This window comes from Capra hircus, chromosome 21 (genome assembly GCF_001704415.2).
Source record: "Capra hircus breed San Clemente chromosome 21, ASM170441v1, whole genome shotgun sequence".
Classification (NCBI taxonomy): Eukaryota; Metazoa; Chordata; class Mammalia; order Artiodactyla; family Bovidae; genus Capra; species Capra hircus.
Genome location: NC_030828.1, coordinates 57,193,260 through 57,215,490, shown reverse-complemented (window position 1 = coordinate 57,215,490; position 22,231 = coordinate 57,193,260). Strand labels below are relative to the sequence as shown.

Sequence of the window (22,231 nt, the reverse complement as noted above, 5' to 3'; positions counted from 1 at the left end):
CTCACATCATCCTCCCAGCAGCCCAGGGTGGCAGAATGGGGAAACTGAGGCTCAGGCCATATGAAGGACTTGGATTCAAAGTGAAGGGCTTCCCTGAGCCCAGACCCCAGGCCTTTACACCTGAGGATGTGGCTGCCTTGTTTATTAATAAGTTCTTTGCCCAGGTTAGGCCGGGGGTTCTGGGAGGCTGCAGGAGGAGGGAGCTGGGAGTTTGCTGTTGACAAGAACCTGGCCTCTCGGGTGGCCCATACCCTCAGGGCCTATATACCTTTATTTTTAATTTTTTTAATGTTTAAAATTTTTTGATTTCTGGCCATGCCACGAGGCATGTGGGATGTTAGTTCCCTAACCAGGGATCAAACCTACGCCCCCTGTGGTGGAAGCGCTGTGTCTTATCCATTAGACTGCCAGGGAAGTCCCCATTCCTTTCTTTAAATGAAGGACTCTAGGTTCGTTCTTTTTGCTGGGAGGATTTAGTGTGGTTCTGTACTGGGATTCTTTGGGGAGATTCATAGTGGGGAGGAAGGAGAATCGTTTCCAGGGTTAAGTGATGCTGGTCTGTGAGTGGGTTTTTTTTTCTCCCGTTTCTCTTAATGATTGGATCTGGCACCACTTTGAGGGCATGGGGGTGGGAGGAGGTACTGACTTAAGTATCCTTTGCAGCTGCACACTGGGACTGTCCATACTTAGCCTTTCAAATAAACACGTTCCACCAGCCTGCTGCGGGGGCGAACTGGACTTCCTGTGGGAGAAGATGGACCGCCAGGACCGCTGCTGTCTGTTGATGAGCCTGCCCGGGTGCCAGGCCTGCCTCGACAGCGGGCCACCCATGTGACCTGGGCTCGTGCCTCGGTGTCCTCATTTGTAAAGTGAGGCTGATGACAGTACTCGCTCAGGGTTTCTGGGGGACCCGGACTGTGCCTGGAACTCTGTGGGTGGTGGTTGCTGCTGTTACTTTTTAGTTGGTCCTTGGGGAGTGGGTGAGTGAGTGGGCGTCTGCCCGCAAATGTCTGTCTATTCCTGGATCTTGGACATTTGCAGATTGAGTGTTCCTGGTTGGGGCAGTTTTAGAGCAACCCTGAAGTCTGGGAGGGAGGCTGACTGCTCATCCTGCCTGGGTGTGGGTCTGGGGCAAGGCTGGGGGTGCGGGGTGGGGGAGCCTACCCTGCCTGCTGCCCTGCCAGCATCTCCCTACACACCCAGCCCTTGGGGATCTTACAGCCCCTTGGAAGACGGGGCTTCTGTGTTCACCTGTTTTATGGATGTGGAGCCTGAAGAAATTATGTTAACGCAAGATGATACTTTTGTTTTTTCAAGTTTGGAGATTCAAGAGGAGTTTGTACTGGGTTTCCTGAAAATGCCAAGAGTCTCCATGCCAATCATGCTACTGTTATTATTAGCTCACATTTATTGTTTTATCTTTTTGAATATTTAATACATGCCTATGTTACAACCTAGAGGACTCAAAATACATAGTGAAAAGGACTCAAAATACACAATGAAAAGTCAGTCCATTTCCTTCTTGTTCTTGAGTTCCGGTCACTCAGGGACGCACGCTGTCGGCAGTCTCTCTCTCTTGAGGTGTTTTTTTTTTTTTTTTAACTTAAAAAAAAAAATTGAATGATTCTTGAAATTCTGTGGTGCTTTACAGTTTTCCAGAGTTTCACACATCTGATTTTGTATGTGTGTGACAGTCACTAGGTCACGTCTGACTCTTGCGACCCCATGGACTGTAGCCAGCCAGGCTCCTCTGTCCATGGGGTTCTCCAGGCAAGAATACTGGAGTGGGTTGCCATGCCCTCCTCCAGGGGATCTTTCGACCCAGGGCTAGAACCTGGGTCTTCCGCATTGCAGGCAGATTCTTTACCGTCTGAGCCATCAGGGAAGCCCCACATGATTTTGTATAATAATATAATAACCTTTTTAAAAAATCCCCTATTCCTATGTTGCCCTCCCCCCCTCAACCCCAAGGGTTTTGTGCAAAACACAGGGCCTGCATGTATGGATCTCGCCCACACGTACTGTTCTGCTCTTGGCTCCTTTCATGAATCGCTGTGTCTTAGAGAAACTGCCCATCACTGCTTCTCTGGGGACACTTCTGTATCACTTACCTCCTTTCTTTAGGGCTGTGGGTTCCAGGTGTTAAAACAATGGACCCTATTTCTTGCCCTGTGCTTGGCGTCTGCTGGTGTAGATGGTAGGCAGGGCGTGCTCCACCCCCTGGCCTGGGTGCTCATTGTCAGATAAGTGAGGGGGTACAGGCGTTTGACTCTTTCGGGGCAGTTTTGAAACCACTCACCAGGACAGGGTGCTGCTCACCAGTGAGAGCGAGCGGAAGGGCCTGTCACCCACTCCCTCCCCGGCACAGTGCGTGGACATTTTTGATCTCAGCCACACACATGGGTGAGAAATGATACTGTTGGTTTGCGTTTCTCTTATGACGGGAGGACTGAGTTCCCGTCAGCAGGGGTGGCCGTGCTTGCTCGGGCAGAGCTCTGCTCACTTGTGCATCAGGCTGGGGCCTCCCTCCCAACCCCTGGGCCCTCCTGCCTCCACTCCACGGGTTATTTCTCCTGGAGGTTTCGCAGGCTTGGGGCATTCAGCAAAGGCCCATGTAGCGAAGTGGCGCATGAGAGTTGGCTGTTAAAGAGGGTTTGTTCCTCGTTGTGTTTTGAGTTCAGTTGGTAAGCCGGCTTTTTGTGGGAATATTCTGGTACCCTTTTTAGAAAGCCAGATTCATTTAGAAAGCACGTGGTCATCCAGGAGCTGAGCACCTACTCCTTGCCTGGCAGAGCCACCGTGTGGGTCTCAAACACCATCCCTCTGGGTGCGGGAATCCAGTCCACGCGGCCGTTCCTGCTCTGCTGACCGGCCTGGGTGTGTGCGGCCTTGCGTGGAGGGGAGCCCAGGCAGGGTGGGGCGGCTGGTCCCAGGTCCCACTGTGGGATGTGGGGGGGGGGGCGGGGGTCGTCTCACTCCTAGACCAGAGCCCTCTCCCCACCGCCTGCTTTCAAACAACGCTTCCTCCAGAGCTGTGAATGAGGCCATTCCCACCGGGCTGTTTGAATTTCCCCTGCTGCTTTGGCTTGCCGGCTCCCAGAGGCCCTGAGAAGGCAGCTGCCCCTGAGGCCCAGGGCCTCTCCCTCCAGCCGGGCCCACCCATCGTGGTGGCGGGGCAGAGGATCGTGACAGCCCCTGGGGGTGCCTTGCGCCTCCACTGCCCATCCTGAGGGCTCTGGGGTGGATCTGACGCTGGCTGTGGGGATTTGAGAACCACTCCCGTGAAGGACCCTCCCACCCCACAACTCCTGCCCCTTCCCTCCCAGGCCCATGAGTGTGGGGTGCCCACCCTGTTAACCGGCCTTGGAGGTCCCCGCTGGCAGAACCCGCTGGGTCCACTCTGCACAGCCACCAGCTGTCCCGGGGGAGCAGCGGGACACACAGGCCAAAGTCCTCCCAAGGACAGCTTCTGAGAGATGCTTGGTTTTCTTTTCCCTTCACTTAGGATCTCCAACCCTTAGTGCCTCCTGACTGGCCTCATTATTTCTCTCCGTTCCTTGTCCTTCTCCTCCTTTGGCAGGTGGATTCCATAAAGGTAGAGACTTGGGCAGTTCTGTTCCCTGGTGAAGCCCCCCAGTGCTTGCTTGTATCAGCGCGCACAGTAGGGGCTCAGAGAGGGCGTCTGTTAGTGGATGAGGGAACCAACCGGCGGGTTTTGAACCCTTTTCCAGGCCCCTGTGACTCAGCCAGAGTTGCTTGTGACTCTGGAGTGCCCTGGGCCAGGAAGGAAACCCCAGGGTGAAGGTGGTGGGTCCCAGGTCAGGTCATCGGCTTTATTCCTTCATTTTTTTCCCCTTTAATTTATCTTTTAATTGGAGAGTAATTGCTTTACAGAATTTTGTTTTCTGTCAAACCTCAAATGAATCAGTCATAGGTATACATATATCTCCTCCCTTTTGAACCTCCCTCCCATCTCCCCCCCCATCCCACCCCTCTAGGTTGATACAGAACTCCTGTTTGAGTTTCCTGAGCCATACAGCAAATTCCCGTTGGCTATCTATTTTACATATGGTACTCCTTCATTTAAAAAAAAATAGTTTTATTTATTTACTTGGCTGTGCTGGGTCTTCTTTGCGGCATGGGCTTTCCTCTAGTTGTAGCGAGTGGGGGCTCCCCTCTATTTACGGGGTGCAGGAGGCCTCTTATTGCGTGGCGTCTCCTGTTGTGGAGCGTGGGCTCTAGGCTGCGAGGGCTTCAATACTTGCTGCCCGCGGGCTCAGGAGTTCAGGCTTTAGAGCACAGGCTCAATAATTGTGGTGCACGGGCTTAGCTGTTTTGCGGCATGTGAGATCTTCCTGGATCAGGGACCAAATCCGTCTCTTGCATTGGCAGGTGGATTCTTTACCACTGAGCCACCAGGCACACCTTATTCCCTCATTCTTTCATTCACTCAGCAAGTCCTGAGCCTCCACCCTGGCCCGCCCTGTGCTAGCGCTGGTCCCTGCCCTCCTGTGCCTAGAGGCTTGGTAAGGAGATGAAGGGAAACCAGTGCAGACACATTTGAAGTGCTGCAGGGTGGAGCTAGAGCCAGGAAGCCGCGGCAGGAGCAGCTGCAGCCACTTCAGCCCTGTGTGGCCAGAGAAGGCCTCTCTGAGGAGGTGACGTTTAGTAAGAGCGAGTGCCCACTCCTCTGGGAGGTAAAGAGCTACAGGGCGGGTGGGGTCTGCTGCCTGGAGGTCACTAGCCTGGCCTGCCTCTGCTGTGGCCCTGGGTGCTCTGAGGACCAAGGGCAGCCATCTGGGTAAGGGCAGGTCGGTGGTGGTCAGAGGAGGCAGCAGTGTTTCCTCCAGTGGCCTTGTTCCCTGACAGTGTCAGAAGGGACCAGGTGGGTGGCCCTAGGACCTTCCTCCACCTGAGGCTGTGCTCTGGGGGCTGGACAGGAGGACAGATGCTCCCCTCTGGCCTGGTTCAGTCCAGCCTTTGTGTTTGGGAATGAGCTCTCCTGGGCCTTGAGGGTGGGCTAGGGTGAGGGATCATGGGGAAGGAACCCTTGGGGGTAGGCCCTAGGCCAGCCGAGCTTTCCTGAGGATCAGCTTAGGCCTTGGGTCCCCAGGGAGCAGGGGAAAGGATGCTTGTTCTCTTTTATACTCGTTTACCTTCCTCTAGGGGTTTCCCTGATGGCTCAGGGGGTAAAGAATCTCCCTGCAGTGCAGGAGACGTAAGAGACATGGGTTCGATCCCAGAGTCAGGAAGATCCCCTGGAGGAGGGCATGGCAACTCACTCCAGTATTCCTGCCTGGAGAATTCCATGGACAGAGAAGCCCAGGGGGCTACAGTCCATAGGGTCACATGGAGTCGGACGCAGAACTGAGGGACTGATCACAGCATCTTCCTCCAGGCCAGTGTTTGCTGACCTTGCCCAACAGAAGAAGCACTTGGGGCACCAGTGAAGAGCATATCCTTGAGTCCATCCGTCCCCTGCTTAAAAGCCTCCAGGGAAAGGGCCTGGGAGCCTCCTCTTAACAAGTGCCCTGACGATTCTTCTGGGAAACAGACACTGTCACGTCCCGAAGGGTGTTACTAGGCCTCACCCCAGAGCCATCAAGCATGTTTGGCGCTGAGTTAAACAGGCCAAAGCAGCCTCTTTACTGTGGGGCTTCTCTGGGAAAGGGGCCTCCAAGAGGGCGTCTGGGATGTAAAGGTTCTTGGGCTGGTTTGTCCTTAGAACCGCTGTGTGGGACTCATGTTCCCTGGAGCCCACCTGGGTAGCTCTGGTGTGGCACCTGCCATTCACTGCCTTGTCTGATCCTCATCACGTGGGAGGAGGAACAGGGTGGTGGCACCAGGCTGCCTGCCAGCGACCCTACCTGCTGATTGCTACCTTGTGGGCAGTGTTCTCTCCCCCCGATGCTGGGAAAGATTGAGGGCAGGAGGAGAAGGGGACCACAGGGGATGAGATGGTTGGATGGCATCATCGACTCAATGGACATGAGTTGAGCAAGCTCCGGGAGTTGGTGATGGACAGGGAAGCCTGGCGAGCTGCAGTGCATAGGATCACAAAGAGTTGGACACGACTGAGCAACTGAACAACAACAGCTCTCCCCTTTTAAAAATGTCTTGCCTCCGGCGCCTGTTTTGCACTGAAATTCCTTAGAGGCGGATCTCGGGGCTGGGGAGGAGCTGCTATGGTCTTTGCTCAGGAGACATTCCTGGGGACTGGCTCCGCCAGGTGTGTGCAGATTATCAGGCAGGGGGCTGGGAGCAGTGGCGGGTTGGGGGGTGGCGCAGCCCCTGGTCTGCAGAGCCCCTTGCTTTACAGTGTTGTCTGCAAACCCACTGGCTCCTCATCAGCCTTCTGCCTGCTCGGGTCTTGGAGCCTGAGACATGAAACCAGAACTGGGGGCTCATCCAGGATGCCCCGATGCTGCAGAAGGGCTGTGTTCAATGCCTCCTGCTCCCTCCAGTGACTCACACCCAATTTCTGAGCAGAGGTGAAGCCTGCCACAGGCCGGGCACTGTTGAAGATGGGGAATCTCCTGTCCAAGACGGGTAGTGTGTCTCCATACGCTGGATGAGAACACGGGGGCATAGGGAAAGGCGGGATGACTTGCCTGATCACCTGGCTGTGAGTGGCAGGGCTGGGACTCAGCCTCGGGGCCCACTGACTCCTGAAACCATGCTGTTTCCACCCTGCCAGTTGGCATTCATCTCATCCGGGTACCACTGGCTTGAAACCCAGTTTTCAGAAGAAAATCGAGGCGTTCTTTTCTGAGCATCCTCTGAGTGTAGTGGTTGGGCCCCGAGGCGTGGTGGGTGGTGAGATGACCGTACAGTCAGAGCAACAAGACTTGCCCAGTTGGCTGTGGATGACTGGCGAGTCATTCCACCTCCCTGAGCCTTTGTGCTTCCCTCTGTAAAGGGGGGCATTAGTACACCGACCTCCAGGGCTACTGAGCATGGCGTGCTTCATACGTGCTGGGACGCGCCCTCCCCACTGGCCCCCCTACCCAACCAGGCTAGGGTCTGGGGCCTCTGACACGTGTCTGGCCAGAGCCCCCAGCCCAGGGCAGACAAGGTAGCCCCCTGCCCCCTCCTCCCTCCTTTTCTGATGTGGGGGTCCTCCAGTACCCGTGACCAGAACACAGCCTCTCAGCTGTCTGCTTCCTGGGAGGGGCTGGGAGTGGTAGGTGGGTGCTGAGTGGAGGCCACTATGGGAGTTTTGCTTTCATTTCTACCTCAAACCCTTATCTATCCAACAGTCGAGGGCCGGGGTGTGGAAAACCCTCGGGCCCCTCCCTGGGGCACCCGTCCCAGTGTAGGTTGCTGGGTGTCCCCTTCCCAGAGGGTGAGTCTGGGTTGCCCCGGGTGTCTTCTCTTTGCAGAGCACCCCATTCATTCCTTTGTGCAGTCACAGGGTATGTATTTATTGAGTGCCTGCTGAATGCTGGACACTCTTGGGCGCTAGGATCCATGCAGCAGTGAGCTTCCCAGGGCAGCCTGGGGCTGCGGAAGGCTCTTCCTTGCTGTGCGCCGGGCTGGGTCTGAGGGAGGGAAGTGTGGGAGGGAGGGGTGTGCAGGTTGTGTGGGGCTCTCTTCTGTTCTCCCAGAGGGGATCGGGGACCCTTGGAGAGAACGGGGGCATGTTGGCACGTGTCGGGGTATTTGTGAATCCCCAGAGGCTGTTGCGTTGGCTCTCATCCTCCCGGGGCCCTGGGCATCTTTCTGAGGACAATTCAGTGCTGTGGGCCTCTTGGGTTCTCTCTGGATGGAGTTTCCTCTTTGCACCCCAGCCCGGGTTATGAAGGCCCAGAAAGATGCAGAGTGAGCCCTGAGTTTTAGACCCAGTAGATGGGGCAGCTTGGATTTGAACCTTGCCTTGCTGACACTAAAGCATATTTTCTTTAAGATTTTATCCTAAAAGTCCTAGCACTCAAGCCCGTTTTGAGGGCTCCTTGAACAGAAAAAGAATGCTGGCCATTTCATCAGAGATCTTTTCCTGCCTCCGCGTAGGCAGGTCTGGGCAGGGACACCAGGATCCTATCAGGAAAGAGTTCTGCTTCTTTCGAAATCAGCCCGCAAGCCCCCCACCCTCACCTTGACCTGCACGCAGGCATGTTGCGGCCTGTGCTCACGAGATTGTGGGTGCTCAGACCTTTGCTGCCTGACCCTCTGGGCATCAGAGCCTCTGCTGGTGAGAAATGTACTTATTTTTCTTATTTCTTTGGAGGTGCTGCTGTGGCTGCCCTGGTGGGGAGGGGACAGTGGGCTCCTTTGCGTGAGGCTGTGGACATCATGGCATTGTTTCCAGTGTTATGAGAATAGCTAAACCCTCGGAATAACAGTAGCTCCCCATCCTGGAGCTCCAGTCACCAGCCTAATCCTGTGCTTTAAGGCTGTCATTCCACGTGTGGAAACAATCTCAGAGAGTAACTGACCTTCCCAGCATTTTATAGCTGGTCCCTCCTAGGGGTGTGAGTTGAACAGTACTTCCTGTGAATCCAGAGCCCAGACTCTTGACCATTAGAGTTTATTTTCTTTGTAAGTACAGGCAGAGGATGAGACGACGGCTTTCCTTTTATCTGAGTTCTTTTCTAATGACCTGTCCTTAGCACCCCTCAGTTTTTAACTTTTCTCCTTTTCATTTTCAGTTTCATTTGGATGCATGGCTTGCTGGGAATCAGGAAATTTAGGTGTCGGCTCGGGTGATGTTCACTCAGACTGGGCCTCAACTGAAACACCTTTCAGCAGCACTGTCATCTGTCTGTGGATGTTGAGTTTGGGTCTCCCAGTATGTGATGTGCTCTGTCCAGACAGTGTCACTCAGATTCCCAGGATCCCCCCATTCCTGCCTCTCAAACTCCTTCCTTGAAATGCTCTGAGCTCATGTGGATGAGGCCCCATGGCCTTGTTATTCTCATCTCTCAGATTTGCTCAAACTCATGTCCATTGAGTCAATGATGCCATCCAACCAGCTCATCCTCTGTCACCCCCTTCTCCTCCTGCCCTCAATCTTTCCCAGCATCAGAGTCTTTTCCAGTGAGTTGGCTCTTTGCATCAGGGGGCCAAAGTATTGGAGCTTCAGCTTCAGCATCAATCCTTCCAATGAGTATTCAGGATTGATTTTCTTTAGGATTGACTGGTTTGATGCCCTTGCTGTCCAAAGGGACTCTGCAGAGTCTTCTCCAACAGCACAGTTTGAAAGCATCAGTTCTTAGGTGCTCAGCCTTCTTTATGGTCCACCTCTCACATCCATTGCTTATGATGTTGACTCTGGCTTAGAGGGTAAAGCATCTACCTGCAATGCAGGAGACCTGGGTTCAACCCCTGGGTCGGGAAGATCCCCTGGAGAAGGAAATGGTAACCCACTCCAGTATTCTTGCCTGGAAAATCCCATGGATGGAGGAGCCTGGTAGGCTACAGTCCATGGGGCCGCAAAGGGTCGGACACGACAGAGCGACTTCACTTCTCACATCCGTACATGACTACTGGAAAACCCATAGCTTTGACTAGACGGACCTTTGTCAGCAAATTGACTTATACTTCTGTTTAAGTTGCCATGTGTGTCCCTTTCTGGGGTCGCCTTGGGGAGCCTTGGTGCTCTTTTTTCACTGAAGCTCAAGGGTTTCAGAAGCACCTTGGAAAGATCCCCAAAGCCCTGGAAGGCTCTTGGGAACATTCTTGTTGGAGCCAATCCTTGGCTTCAGAAGTGGGAAATGCTTGTGAAGGAGCTTCAAGAACTTGGAGGCAGAGGTCCTGTCTCTGTGACTTTGGGCCAAGCCACTTAACCTCTCGGAGCCTTTCATTTCTATACCCGAAATGGGAATTTTAGTACCAGCTTGCAGCAGAATAACAGATTGGGTGAGCTGAGGCAGCTTGAGTCCTTTTTAGCAGAGCCTGGCCCCTGGTGGGCAAATGGTAAATACTGTTATTCGTGTTAGAGTCAGCCATTGAAAGTTGATGGACCTTATGTTTGAGCTTATGTGTGAGCGGCCCTCATATCTGGGAAGAAGATGGGCAAGCCGAGTTCCAGAAGCCTCTTAGGTGGGGCTGTGCTAGATTGCTTATGATGTCCCAGGGACAGTGTGTGTCTTGGTCAGTGATGGGATGTGAATGCTGACACAAACTTTTACTGCCTGGGTGGCCCCTCCCTGGTTTCATAAAGGAAATCAACCCTGACTATTCATTGGAAGAACTGATGCTGAAGCTGAAGCACCAACACTTTGGCCACCTGATGCGAAGAGCTGACTCGTTGGAAAAGACCCTGATGTTGGGAAAGATTGAGGGCAGGAGGAGAAGGGGGTGACAGAGGATGAGCTGGTTGGATAGCATCATTGACTCAAGGGACATGAGTTTGAGCAAACTCTGGAAGATAGTGGAGGACAGGTTAGCCTGGTGTGCTGCAGTCCATGGGGTCGAAAAGAGTTGGACATGGCTTAGTGATTTAACAAACAACAGTTGGGCTTTGATTTCCTCCTTGATAGGAGTCAGCCTGATGCTTGTGCATAGGAGGGGCTCAGCACACAAGCTTCTCCTTTCTTGTTTGGGCCAGAGACCATCCCTGACAGAAGCAGGGAGGGCTGCTTTTCGCTCCCTGAGCTGTAGTCAGGCCGTCTGTGTTGCCCGGTGATGGAGAGAAACGCCTCCCTTGCTGCTGAGATGCAGTGGTTCACCATCGTAGAGCAGCAGTCTCCCTGCCCCTCGGAGCCAGAAGGGGCCCTTGCAGGTGAGGATTTGCAGCTCAGAGCGCCAGGCCATGCAGGTTCAAGCACACAGGGGGTCAGCCCAGCGTGCTGGGCCCTTCACGAACTGGCTTCCTTTGGCCCCCAGGGAAGTGCAGATCGAATGCGAGGCCAGAGTGTGTTCTGTTCTGTTCTGGGTCTTGGTTGGCGGATCTCTCCTTGACCAGGATGAATTCTTTTGTCCACAGGTCCAGATAGTTGGTGTCCCCCTGCCGCCATCCCGATGGTCTTTCCTCCAACCTTGCCAGGAATGCCAAAGGGGCGAGCTCTTTGAGATGCTCCACTGGGAAGGGTAGAGGGGTGGCCAGGTGGGACACAGATGGTTCTGAGGGGAGGGGGAAGGATGGGGACTCCCCTGGGGGTGAGCCCGGAGGACTGGCCAGGTGCCTGCACGTCTGTCTGCATCGGTGGAGGACACCACAGGGCACTCTTCTTTCTCCATCAGCCGACGGACGTGGAGAGTTATTGGGGTGAATTAATGATCTGAGCAGAAAAGCAGCTCTCTGACTGATTCCTACGGGTCGCAGCAGTGTCTGGGTTTCAGTAAAAACCTCAGGGCCGACCAGGTTCAGTCATAAAGCGGCTCCTGTAAGTGTTAGCACCGTGCAGAGGCGGCCTCAGGTCCAGGTGGATCCGGGGGCTCTCATGGCGTCCGCAGGACCTGGTCTCTCTCCTCCCCAGTCTCCCTCGTGTGGCTTCGTTCTGAGGCCCAAGTGATGCAAGATGAGTCCTGACAGCTGACCTTTATGCTGAGTGCCGAGGTCCTCTGTGGTGTCACCTTTGATCTACATTACACCCCTTGGGGGTGTGGGCTTGGAGTGCCCCTGTCGCCTAATAAAAGGAGTGGAGGCCCCGAGGGGTTAAGGAACTAGCTCAGGGTCACAGCTAGTGGGTGGTGGGGCTGGGGTGCGAACCTGGGCGGGGGTGTTGGGGGCCTCCCCTCCACCTCAGAAGGGTCAGCCTGGGCCACACCCTCATCCCTCAACCAGCTGTGGGGGCCGGGGAATGCCTGGTTCCTGACCCCATGGTCGGCGTGTGGGCAGGGTGGACCCCACATAGGAAGCTGGGTACTTCCTTGAAGACAGCGGGCTGGCCACTGGGCAACCAGCGGAGGTGGAGGTGCTCCCTGGTTCTGGGCTCCAGGGCGGCTGGTGGGAGGGTAGGGGCTTTCTGCCTGCCCGAGAGTTTGCACTCAGACTCCAGGGTCAGGGCACTGTTCCCAAGAGTGGGTGACGAGTATCCCTGCAAGTGGGCCCCTGGCTTCCGCTTTCCCTTCAAATAAACCTGAGCCTGATTTATCTCCACGGTCGGTTGGACCCAGGCAGATTCTGAGGGCCCTGGGCCCAGGGTCACACTGGGTCGTCCTGGAGGAAGGGCTTATGTAACCCTTCCTTGAGGGATGGAGTTCACGGTGTGGGGCAGAGGTGCCTGGAGTCCAGGGCGAGGGCTGGTGTCTTCCCTGTTCCAACCGTCCCCATCGGGAGGAACTGTGGGGTTTTGACACGGAGTATTTGGGGTGAAACAGTCTTGGGTTATGTAAACATGTTGTCACCCTCTTGCCGTTTGGCCCTGTCCCACACTCACCGGGGAGCATTGAGCTGTCTTTCACCCGGGGAGCCTGCAGGACTTTGCCCCTGTTAAATAGTGGGTGGGTGGGGGGTCAGTCCTCCTGCTGAGGGGTGCGTCAGTGCAGGACAGGGCCCCCTGCCGGGCCCATCACGTCCCAGCAGGCCTGGCGGGAGGAGTTCCACCGGGAAGGAGAGGGGTTGACTGGTGACTGGTTGGTGGTCCCACACCCAGGCCCTTCAGTCCCGAGGGCCCCCAGTGAAGGGGCTGGGCCAGAGACTGGGAGAAGGCTCAGGTTCTGGGGGAGGGGGTCTGGTGAGGGTCTGGTTTTGGTTCCACATGGTTCCTTTCTGGAAGGACCCTTGAAAAACCAGCAGCCACTCTGCTCAGAGCCCTTGTCCTGCCCCCAGGCCCTCTTCTTGGCTGTTGCGAATTCTCGTGGGCCGGTGGTTCTTTCTCGGGGCGTAGCCTTTGGTGGCGGGTAGATAGTGGCGATGCGGGTGGGAACGCAGGGGAAAGAGGGCTCTCCCGGGCCCTCCCCTTTGCCCTGGCCACTGTGGGCTGCAGGCCTGGCCTGACTTTTGTCAGCAGGGCTTTCTGAGACTGTGCAAGGAGGGAGCGGGGTCAGGAAGCTCAGATCTCATTCATTTTCACTGTGAGCTGTTTGGCCTTCACCAGAGTCCCCTTCTGCGGGCCCCCAGCTCAGAGGCCCTGGCAAGCGAATTTGTGACCCAAAGCGTCCGGTTTAGCTGGCGGGACTACCAGCCCGAGCTGACAGCTCGGCAGGTTTGTTACATGAGGCAGCGAGGAGGGGTCATTTCAGTTTATCAGCTGATAAAAACAGCACTTGAAAACAAGCTAAGCTCGAGAAGGTCAGTCGTCTGCATGAAATTCCGCAGTCTCTCTTGGGCAGGTTCGCATCTGATTTGTGAATACCACGAAAACGCTCTTATTATGAAGGAATAACGAACCTGATCAAAATTTAAACCACAGCAGGGACCCTGCCGTGGAAAGCCAGTCTCCCTTAGGTCTCACCCCAGGCCCTCGAGGCAGCCATGTTGCCTTGTTCTCGCCTGTCCTCTGAGACGTGTGTTGTGTCTATACAAGCCTATGTTTATGCGTGCACACACACACACTCACAGCCCTCTTTTTTGTTTCTGAAACAGAGATGTGATCCATTATCCATGCTTTCCTACGCTTAATGTGACTGGAGGGGGGAGGGGAGGAGAGCGATGGTAGAGCTGAAGGATCGTCAGCAGTAGGAGACGGAGGGCAAGCCGCAGCTTCACTCACACCTGACGCTGATGGAACACGCTTGCATCTTAGAAGATTTGCAACTTCAGAGTTCATATGTAGGGGACTTACTGTACCCTCATGTTGGGGGTTAGGGCTTTGACATGAATTTTGTTGGGAACACAAACACTGAGCCAGTAGCACCCCTCCTGGCAGGGGTTGTACAGGGGCACATCCACCTGTACATATATGTGGCCCTTAGTGCAGATGCTACTGGGGAAGGATGCTGACAGGTGTGCTGGGCCAAGCCCGCCAGCTGGCTTCTGAGCCCAGTCCCAGTGCCCCGGGCATGACTGACCTGGGCAGGTGGCGGACCTCCCTTTCCTCACCTGTAAAATGGGTGAGCATCTAATTGGGCAGTTTAGGGGATCAGAGGCAGTGACAACTGAATTGATGGAGGTGGTCTTTGACACATAATGGGGGGGTCTGATTATAAATAATCTCTTCTCCAAATAATTTTTTTTTTCTGCTGGTAGATAAATAGCTGGAAATCATCTCTGACTTCAAAACTGGTCCAAGAAAGGGATGTCTGGTGTGGTTCCTTAAACTGGGAAGGACCTCTCTTGGATGATAAACTCCCGGCCCAGCACTCTTGCTGGGGGCACGTTGAGAGCAGGTGAGGGTCCTGTCGACGGCCTGGCCGAGTCTGGGTTTCCTCCTGTGTCTTTCTGCAGAGCCCTCCCACGTGCTTCTGGGAAGGGCCCCCCACCAGCCAGCCCCTCACTCATGCTGAGCCCCAGCTGAAGGAAATGAAAGCATGTCATCTTTTTTCTTGGAATTTTTGGTCCTCTGTAAAGACCATGTAACATCATGAAAGCAAAATTTGAAGAGACAGATCATTCCTCTACTCCTAACCTAACCACCTCTAGTTCCTTTTTGTATCTAAAGTTGCAGAGTTTAAAACACTGTATGGGTAGCATTTTGCTTTTTGCTTTCCGCAGGCAGCCTTATAGCTAAACAAATTCCATGTTGCTACAGTCTTTAGAGGGATCTTTAACAAAATTTCGTGAACTTTTATTATGACCATTTCCAACATGTGTAAAAGAATAATAAAATGACCCCCCATACCAGGTATTAACCATAAGTTATGACTTCTCTTGTTTTATTTATTATTATTTAGGAGAAAAATCTCAGACATATTTCTTATGTAAATAATTCAGTATGATCTTTAAAAGCTAAGGACTTACATAATCCATATGATTATATATTTATAGTTTCGTTTTCCTTTTCGTACATCAAATATCTTAAAAGATGATAAAAGTGTCAGCTCACCACCATCCACTCTACCCTACCCGTGCTGGAAAAAAAGATAGGGACTTAAAACATAATCCCGGTGATGCTATCACACCTGAAAGTAAAGTACGATAGAGGATGATCCTTTTTCATTGCTTCGTGATAGCTCTGTTGGGCGTCTATGCTGTGATATATTGAGCTGTAATCTTATGATTGACTATTTAGATTATTTCCAGTTTTCTTGCTGATGTAGATAATGCTGCGATGGATATCATTGTGAATATAATTGCCTTCCTACTTCGTATGTGTAGTTAAGATTTTTATCAATTCCATTACGTGTAAGAGTCTTATCAGTTATCATTGAATAACAGACCGTCCCCAGAGTAAGCACTGTGAGCTCACTGTGCGGTGGGGTGGTGGTTTGGGCCAGGCTTCCCTTGTGTGTCTGCGGTCAGCAGCCAGTCAGTCAGGGTCTCTGCTCCTGGAGCTTGACCGCTGGTCAGCCAGGGCGGTGGGGGTGACCTGGCCACGTGTGTCTGATCCCCTAGCAGGCTGCCTGGGTACGCTCTGGTGGGCAGGGGTCCAGGACAGTGGGCGCGTCTGAGGCCCCGGAGGCATGGTCTCTCTACCATGGTCTGTTGACCAAAACAAGGCTCAAGGCCCACCCAGGTTCAAGGGGTGAGAAAGTGAACTTCATTTCACAGAAACAGGTTTACGTGACAGCCTCAAATAAAAAAATAAAAAAAAAAGAGGTGAAGTTCTCTCTTTTTTTAATTTTTTTATTTGAGGCTGTCACGTAAACCTGTTTCTGTGAAATGGTTGCTTCTTAACTTTTGTTGGAGGTTGTGCAGACCTTTGAGGTCCTGATGAAAGGTGTAGAGCCTATTCTGAAGAAACCACTCTGCACTATGCGCTAATATACATCCACCAAAATTCAGAGAAGGCCACAGGTTCTCCGAAGCAGAGGTCCTATGGATCCCAGGTGAGAGCTCCTTGTTCCACACCTGTGGCCTGGGTGTTCAGGAGAGATGGCATGTGAGCATCCTTTAGAACATGGTTTCTACAAGCTAATCCTCCAGGGAGCAATTCCGAGGTCACATGAATTTGGGGAGCAGTGAATGCCTGGAGATTTAAAATACACAAGAGTGTATGAAAAATCCTAAGATGTCTTGCCAGAAAGAAACCTTTTGTCTTCGTTTGACTTAATTGCACTCGACATCAGAGAATACATTTTAGGAGACACAACGTGGTCCAGTATCCACTCTGTGACTTATTAGCTGTGTGACCTTTGACAGAGAGCTTCATGGTGTGTGTGACCCTTGGTTTTCCAATCTGTGAAATGGGGACAGTGATATGAATGCCACTCCATTGGCCTGGTCAGCGCAGCAGAATCCTTGCAAAGGATGTAGATACCGGGAGGGGTCATGGACTGGGAACCTTTGTGCAGATGAGAGTATGATCTGGCCTTAGTGTCAACCAGGCAGGCCGTGGACCCTTGTTTAGGACCCAGGAGGTCCAAGCTGTGCTGTGCTAGGCGGGGTGAGGGGTGGCAGCTAGCTTGGGGGCCCTCAGGGTGCTCAGTCTGGAGTAGACTCTCTGAGGAATGAAAGTCTATCCTTCATTCATCCTTTATGAGTGCCCACTTTATGCCCAGCTCAAGCCAGGCATTCTGAGGCCTGGTCCTCTGGGAACACAATGTTCGTATAAGGAGGGGAGGCTGGTGTGACTTGCTGACCTGGGGAGCCCTGCAGGCAGGACTGCAGGGTGTGGGTGGGGGGCGTCTGGGCCCCTTTCGGAGACCTGGCCTCCCACCTGATGAGCTTCTTGTCTCAGCTGGAAGAAAACAAGGTTTGAACCTTGTTCAAAACAAGGTTCTTGAACGTTCCACCTGGGAGCACCCTCGGGATGTCCCAAGGGGAAACTGGAGTGAATCAGGCTGAGGCTCTTGCCACCCCACCCCGCCCCTGCACTGCTGGGGTCGGTCACTTCCGGAGTGCTTCCAGGCCACTTGCCTATTGTTGGCCTGCTTCTGTGTATCTTCACCAGGACAGCTCCTGTGGTCCCCCCGCCCCACCCTCAAGTCAAGAGTGTGTTCGAAAACATGCCGGGCCTCTTGGGAGACCACGAGTGTGCGAATCTGTCTGTGGCCAGGGTGGACAGGACCCCGTCCTTTGAGCTCTGGTCTATGAGGGGAGGTCTGTGTGGGTAACAGACATATCAACCAGTGAGTTAAAGGGGTCAGTCCGGGGGTGAACAGGAAACGAAGTGAGAGCAGTGATGTGAAGGGGTGCGGGGACTGTCCCCAGAGAGGTCAGAGAGGGCCTTTCTAAAAGAGAGACTCCTCCTATGACGTGACTGATCAGAGACGAGTTATAATAGCTGCAGAGAGGCCGGAGCATCTCAGGCCGGGGGAGAATCAAGTACAAAGGCCCTGGGATGCCTCAGGGCAATGGGGAGGAGGGCTGGCCAGAGCTAAGTTTGTGACGGGTGAGGGAGGGAACGATAGGGAGGGAGGCGGGGGCCACATTCTTCAGGGCTGCCTAGGCCATGCATGGGGTGCAGTTTGACTTTTGTTTATGTGAGAGGGAAGGCACCCATCAAATCACCCCACAAAATAGTCCTTGAACCCCTTTAAAAGCTTCGACAAGTGTTCCGAGCTCCAGGCCAAGGTGTTGAGGTTGTCTGTGCATGTCAACTTTAGGATGTTTAATGTCAGCTGCAAAGCATCGCTTGCAGGGGCCTTGGGGCTGTGCTCCGTCCTCAAGTGGGTGATGGCCTGCGTGTGTAACTGTGTCCTGGAGCAGGCTGTCCTTCTGGCTGGTTGGTCACAGGGACCCGTCTGTGTGGTTGGGGGCAGCCTGGGCTCCTCTCCCTCCAACTGAATAACAAAATATCCAGAGTCGGCTTTGGGAAGGAGGGACCTCGATTTCAAGCTGCTTCTCGCCCTGTCCAGCTCTGTGATTTGGGGCAAGTTGTTGAGCTTCTCCGAGCCTCAGTTTCTACATCTGTTGGATAAACAGAGCACTTTTTAACCTTCAAGACTGGTGTATCAGTTGAAGTAATGGGTATAAAGCCCCGTCGTTCATTGCCGGGCACATTTATTTATTTATAAATATCAGCAATACCCCATCACAGGTCCTTAACAAATGGAAGGTAGATGGTGTTATTATAGTGGGGGTGGGGTTAACAGGTGGTGCTGTGGGTCTGGGTCAGAGCCCATACTCAGAGCTGGGAGCACCGGAGCTCAGTTGGGTGGGGGAGATGGAGCGTTGAAGGGTTAGACTAGTCACATTCAAGTTTGGAACGGTGGTGGTGGTGGGGGGGGCAGCTTTCTCCATCTTGGAAGACCCGGAAGGCTTGACCCTGCAGATGACCTTTGAGGGTCGGGGCAAGCTCAGTGGACAGATGAGTGAGCTGGCACGTGGGAAGGTGTGATGCTGTAAGATCAAGGGTTCTCACACAGGGGCTCTGGACGTGTTGGGCTGGGGACAGAGAGGGCTGCAGGGAGCCCCTGGAAGCCGGGCTGAGCATCTGGAGAGCGCTGAGATCGGGTACAGGGTAGGGAGCACCCTGATTCTCCTCTCTCTGAGTGGCAGGTATGTATGGCAGTATAGGTGTACAGGTTGGAACCTGGCGGTGCCCCCTTACACGCGGAGCCTGGCTGCCCCTCTGGGAGGTCATTGCACATCTCTGAGCTTCACTCGGGGTTGGTGAGAGGCCCCCTCTTGCAGGGCCAGCGGAGGGATGAGAGGTTCGTGGATGGTACTTAGCACACGGCAGGCTCTTGATGATGAAACGTGGCTTTTAAACGGAGTCCTTGAAGCCGAGCCTGTCTGACAGCCTCTTGTTGGTTTAGGGGAGGGGTGGTGCGCGGGGTGGAGGGACATCCCTCTCAGCCTCCTGAGCTGTGGGCACGGAGCTGATACAGCTCTGCTACTTGTTTCCTTTCTTCCTTGTTCTCAAGCGGCTACAGGGCAGCTCCCTTCCTCTGTCTGCCTCAGTCCCTTGCCTAGCAGCCCCCCACCCCCTACCCCCACTCCACCAGCCAGTGGAGAGAGAAGGGACCCCCCCCCAGGCCCTCAGACCTGAAACAAGGAGGCCCTCGCCGAGGTTAAGTGGCCTCTGCTCTAATGTGAGAGCTGGGTGACCCCCAGAGCCACCCCTGGAGGGATGGAGGAAGGTCGTGGATGCTGGAGGGGGCGTCCTAGGAAGCCAGTGCAGTCCAATCCGTCTGGACCTTGGAATTTGGGGTGGGCTTGAGTTCAGACCAAGTGGCTCAGGACCCGGTGAGCCCCGCTGTGGCAGTTTGGGCTTGTCCTGAGGACTGTGAGAGCACTAGTAGGCGTGTGAGCTGGGCAGGTGGAGGCCAGCTCGCCTGGAGGACATGCAGGGAAGTATCTTTTTTTTTTTTTATCTTCAGAGAATATAAATGTACTGAAACAGCCAGTATAGTCACAATTCAAATCAAGAGGCAAGGGGAAAGGTCTGGTCCTAGCCGTGCCCTTTCAGCCCTGTCTTCTCTCTTGGAATTGTTACTAGTTTTTGTTTCCAGGATATTTCAGCAAATGCAAGCAAACACGTAAGCATACCTATATCCATATTTACATTTGTGTACTTGAACTGCAAGGAGATCAAACCAGTCAATCCTAAAGGAAATCAACCCTGAGTATTCATCGGAAGGACTGATGCTGAAGCTGAAGCTCCAATATGTTGGCCACCTGATGTGAAGAGCCGACTATGAAAAGACCCGGGGAGAGATTGAGGGCCAAAGGAGAAGAGGGTGGCAGAGGATGAGATGGTTGGATGGCATCACCGACTCAATGGACATGAGCTTGAGCAAACTCTGGGAGATAGTGAAGGACAGGAAAGCCTGGTGTGCTGTAGTCCCTGGGGTTGCAAAGAGTTGGACACGACTTAGCAACTGAAATTTGCTATACATATTTATTTATTTGAAAATCTTGTTGTTTTGACCCAACCCATGTCTAGGCAGATCCAAATCCTTGTTCTCAGATTTCTGTAGCTCAGGGTTCCTTGGCCTTGGCATGGTTGACATTTCGGGCTGGATCCTTCTGCTAGGGGCTTCCCTTCTGATCCCTTTCTGTTAGGGGCTGTCCAGTGCATCATGGGAGGTAGTGGTGTTCTTGGCCTCCACCCACTGGGTGCCACCCCCTCCCCCCTTGTGACAACCAAGGATGTTTCCAGGTGTGGGCACATGTCCCCAGGGGCAAAATCACTTCCAGTGAGAAGCACTGCTCGGCTGGCTTTGTGGCCCCCCAGCCACCAGGTGTGGGTCTGGCCTGCCCTGGTGGCCCCTCTGGGGGCTCCCTGTCCTCACACACACACAGTCGAGGCCCACGTGGCAGTGTGCTTGTGGGCACTTCACGTGGCTGGTTCTCTGGCCTGGGGGCCATGACTCTCCTGTTCCCTTGATGGAGACCCTGAACCTGTCCTTTTATGCTTCTGAAGACCTCGATTTTCTCATCTTTGAAATGGGGCTGACACAGCCTTTTCCTTCCTTGGGTGCCGGTGCAGACTGGGGAGGCCAGAGTGTGATGCCCCTGCCCCCCTGCGCCAGGCTCATCCTGGGTGAGACCTCCATGTGACCTCAAGTCCCTCTCAGTTCCGGGCCTAGGTTCTCATGTATAAAATGGGAGGACCATCAGAGGCAGAGGGCCCAGGGCTAGAAGGCACCACCTGAGGGGAGAGGGGAATAGTGGGGGTCAGCTTCGGTTGGAGCCTGCAGTGTTTTAAAACCCTGAGTCCCCGAGAGGGTCATGGGCTGAGGATGGGGAGGGCTGGGCTGCAGGCTGAGGCCACAGTGCACACAGGCCTGGCAACTATGCCAGGAGGGCCACACCGAGAAGCTCGGAGTGGCCCCTTCTCCACCACAGCCTCCCAAGCCCAGCTAAGCCCCATTGGGCAAGAGTGTGGAGTTCGGACCCAGGCCAGCTGGGTTTGCATCCCTGCTCCTCTCCCACTAGCCGAATGGCTCGTGGGGCCTTTCTGAGGTCAGGGTCCACGTCTATAGAGCCAGCAGTGCTGTTCTGAGGCTTCATGGGAGGTGGATACCTGTTGACTGGCTGCCTGGTCATCATTCAGTCCCCAGCACGCTATGGGTTACACTCCATCATCATGCCCGATTTACAGGTGAGGAAACTGAGGCACAGAGTACAGCTCCTGGCTGTAGGAGGCGTGCAAAGACTGAAGCCGTCCAGGTTATTATGAACTGGCTCTTCCTGGGATTTGAGTCTGAACATCAAAGACGAAAGACAGAGAAAGATGAAAGGAAAGATGTGCCTCTGGCTTTCTTGGGAAAGGCCCTGAGCCAGCTGCGGAGGGGAGCCAGGCTGGTTCTGGGCTGGGTTTCCTGGGCTGGTGCTTCCCCTGGGCAGCTGCAGGCCCTTCTCGGGGAGCTGCCTGGCCCTGGTGCCCTGGTTGGCTTCGTTATTCTTTGCCTGCAGGGGCCTGCATGATCTGTGCCGGCGATAAAACATTCCTCGGTTGATGCTGTAATCACACTGCAAGGGACACTTGAAATTGCGTTCGCATTTGGGAAGCTAATTTTAAAGAGCGTTTTTCCTTCATAATTATATGCAATCAGCCAGCCAGTGTTGATGGGGGTTCTCTTTTTCCCTCAGCCAAGAGACCATCTGCGTTTCTCTTCCTGCCCCTCCTTCTATCATGCAACCGCCTGCCTCCCTGGGAGGGGGACCCCCAGCCCTTGGCTGCCTGGAGACCCAAGTGAAACCTTTCTTTGGTGACATGGAAGAGAAGTGGAGGGTGCTGTGGGCTCTGGGTTGGGTAGCTGGATGGGTGGGAGTGTTTGCTTCCAAGAGTGAGGCCCAGGTTGTCGGAGAACGTAAGAGAATATGATGCTTTGGTTTGGGTGTTGTAGGAGCCAGAATTCTTGTGGGTGCAAATGACAACAAAACCCAGTTGCGACGAGCTTAAGCAAAGTGAAAATTTCTTGGACCAGGGGAACAAATGGCACAGAAACAGGCCCTCCGGGCCCCAGACGTGCCTCCTGCCCTTCTCGCTCCTCACCGATGATCAGCCTGCATGATGTCTGCTGAGTTCTTTAGCTGCTCTAAATTCCTTCCTACGATCAGCCTCCACGTCTGCTGAGTTCTTCAGCTGCTCTAAATTCCTTCCTACCTCAGGGCCTTTGCATATGCTATTCCTGCTGCCTCACAGGCTTCCTACCCACCACGTCTGGCTGCTCCTCGGCCTTTTGACCTCCGCATAGTCCCCCCTTCTCTGTCAGTCCCTCGAGCCTTCCTTTCAGAACGCGTCACACCTTGTTGTACTTAATTCTGTGGTTTGCTTGTTCAGCCGCTCCTCTGTGCTGGAGCGCCTTGAAGACAGGAGCCATTTCTGTTGTCCTCACTGTGATGTGTCCA

At 53.9% G+C, this 22,231-nt stretch overlaps 1 protein-coding gene across 2 annotated transcripts in view; it reads left to right on the top strand.

Annotated features, from left to right (window-relative positions):
- The window catches only part of ITPK1 (inositol-tetrakisphosphate 1-kinase), a 155,592-nt gene that overhangs the window by 4,293 nt on the left and 129,068 nt on the right, over positions 1 to 22,231 (top strand). The window lies entirely within an intron of this gene.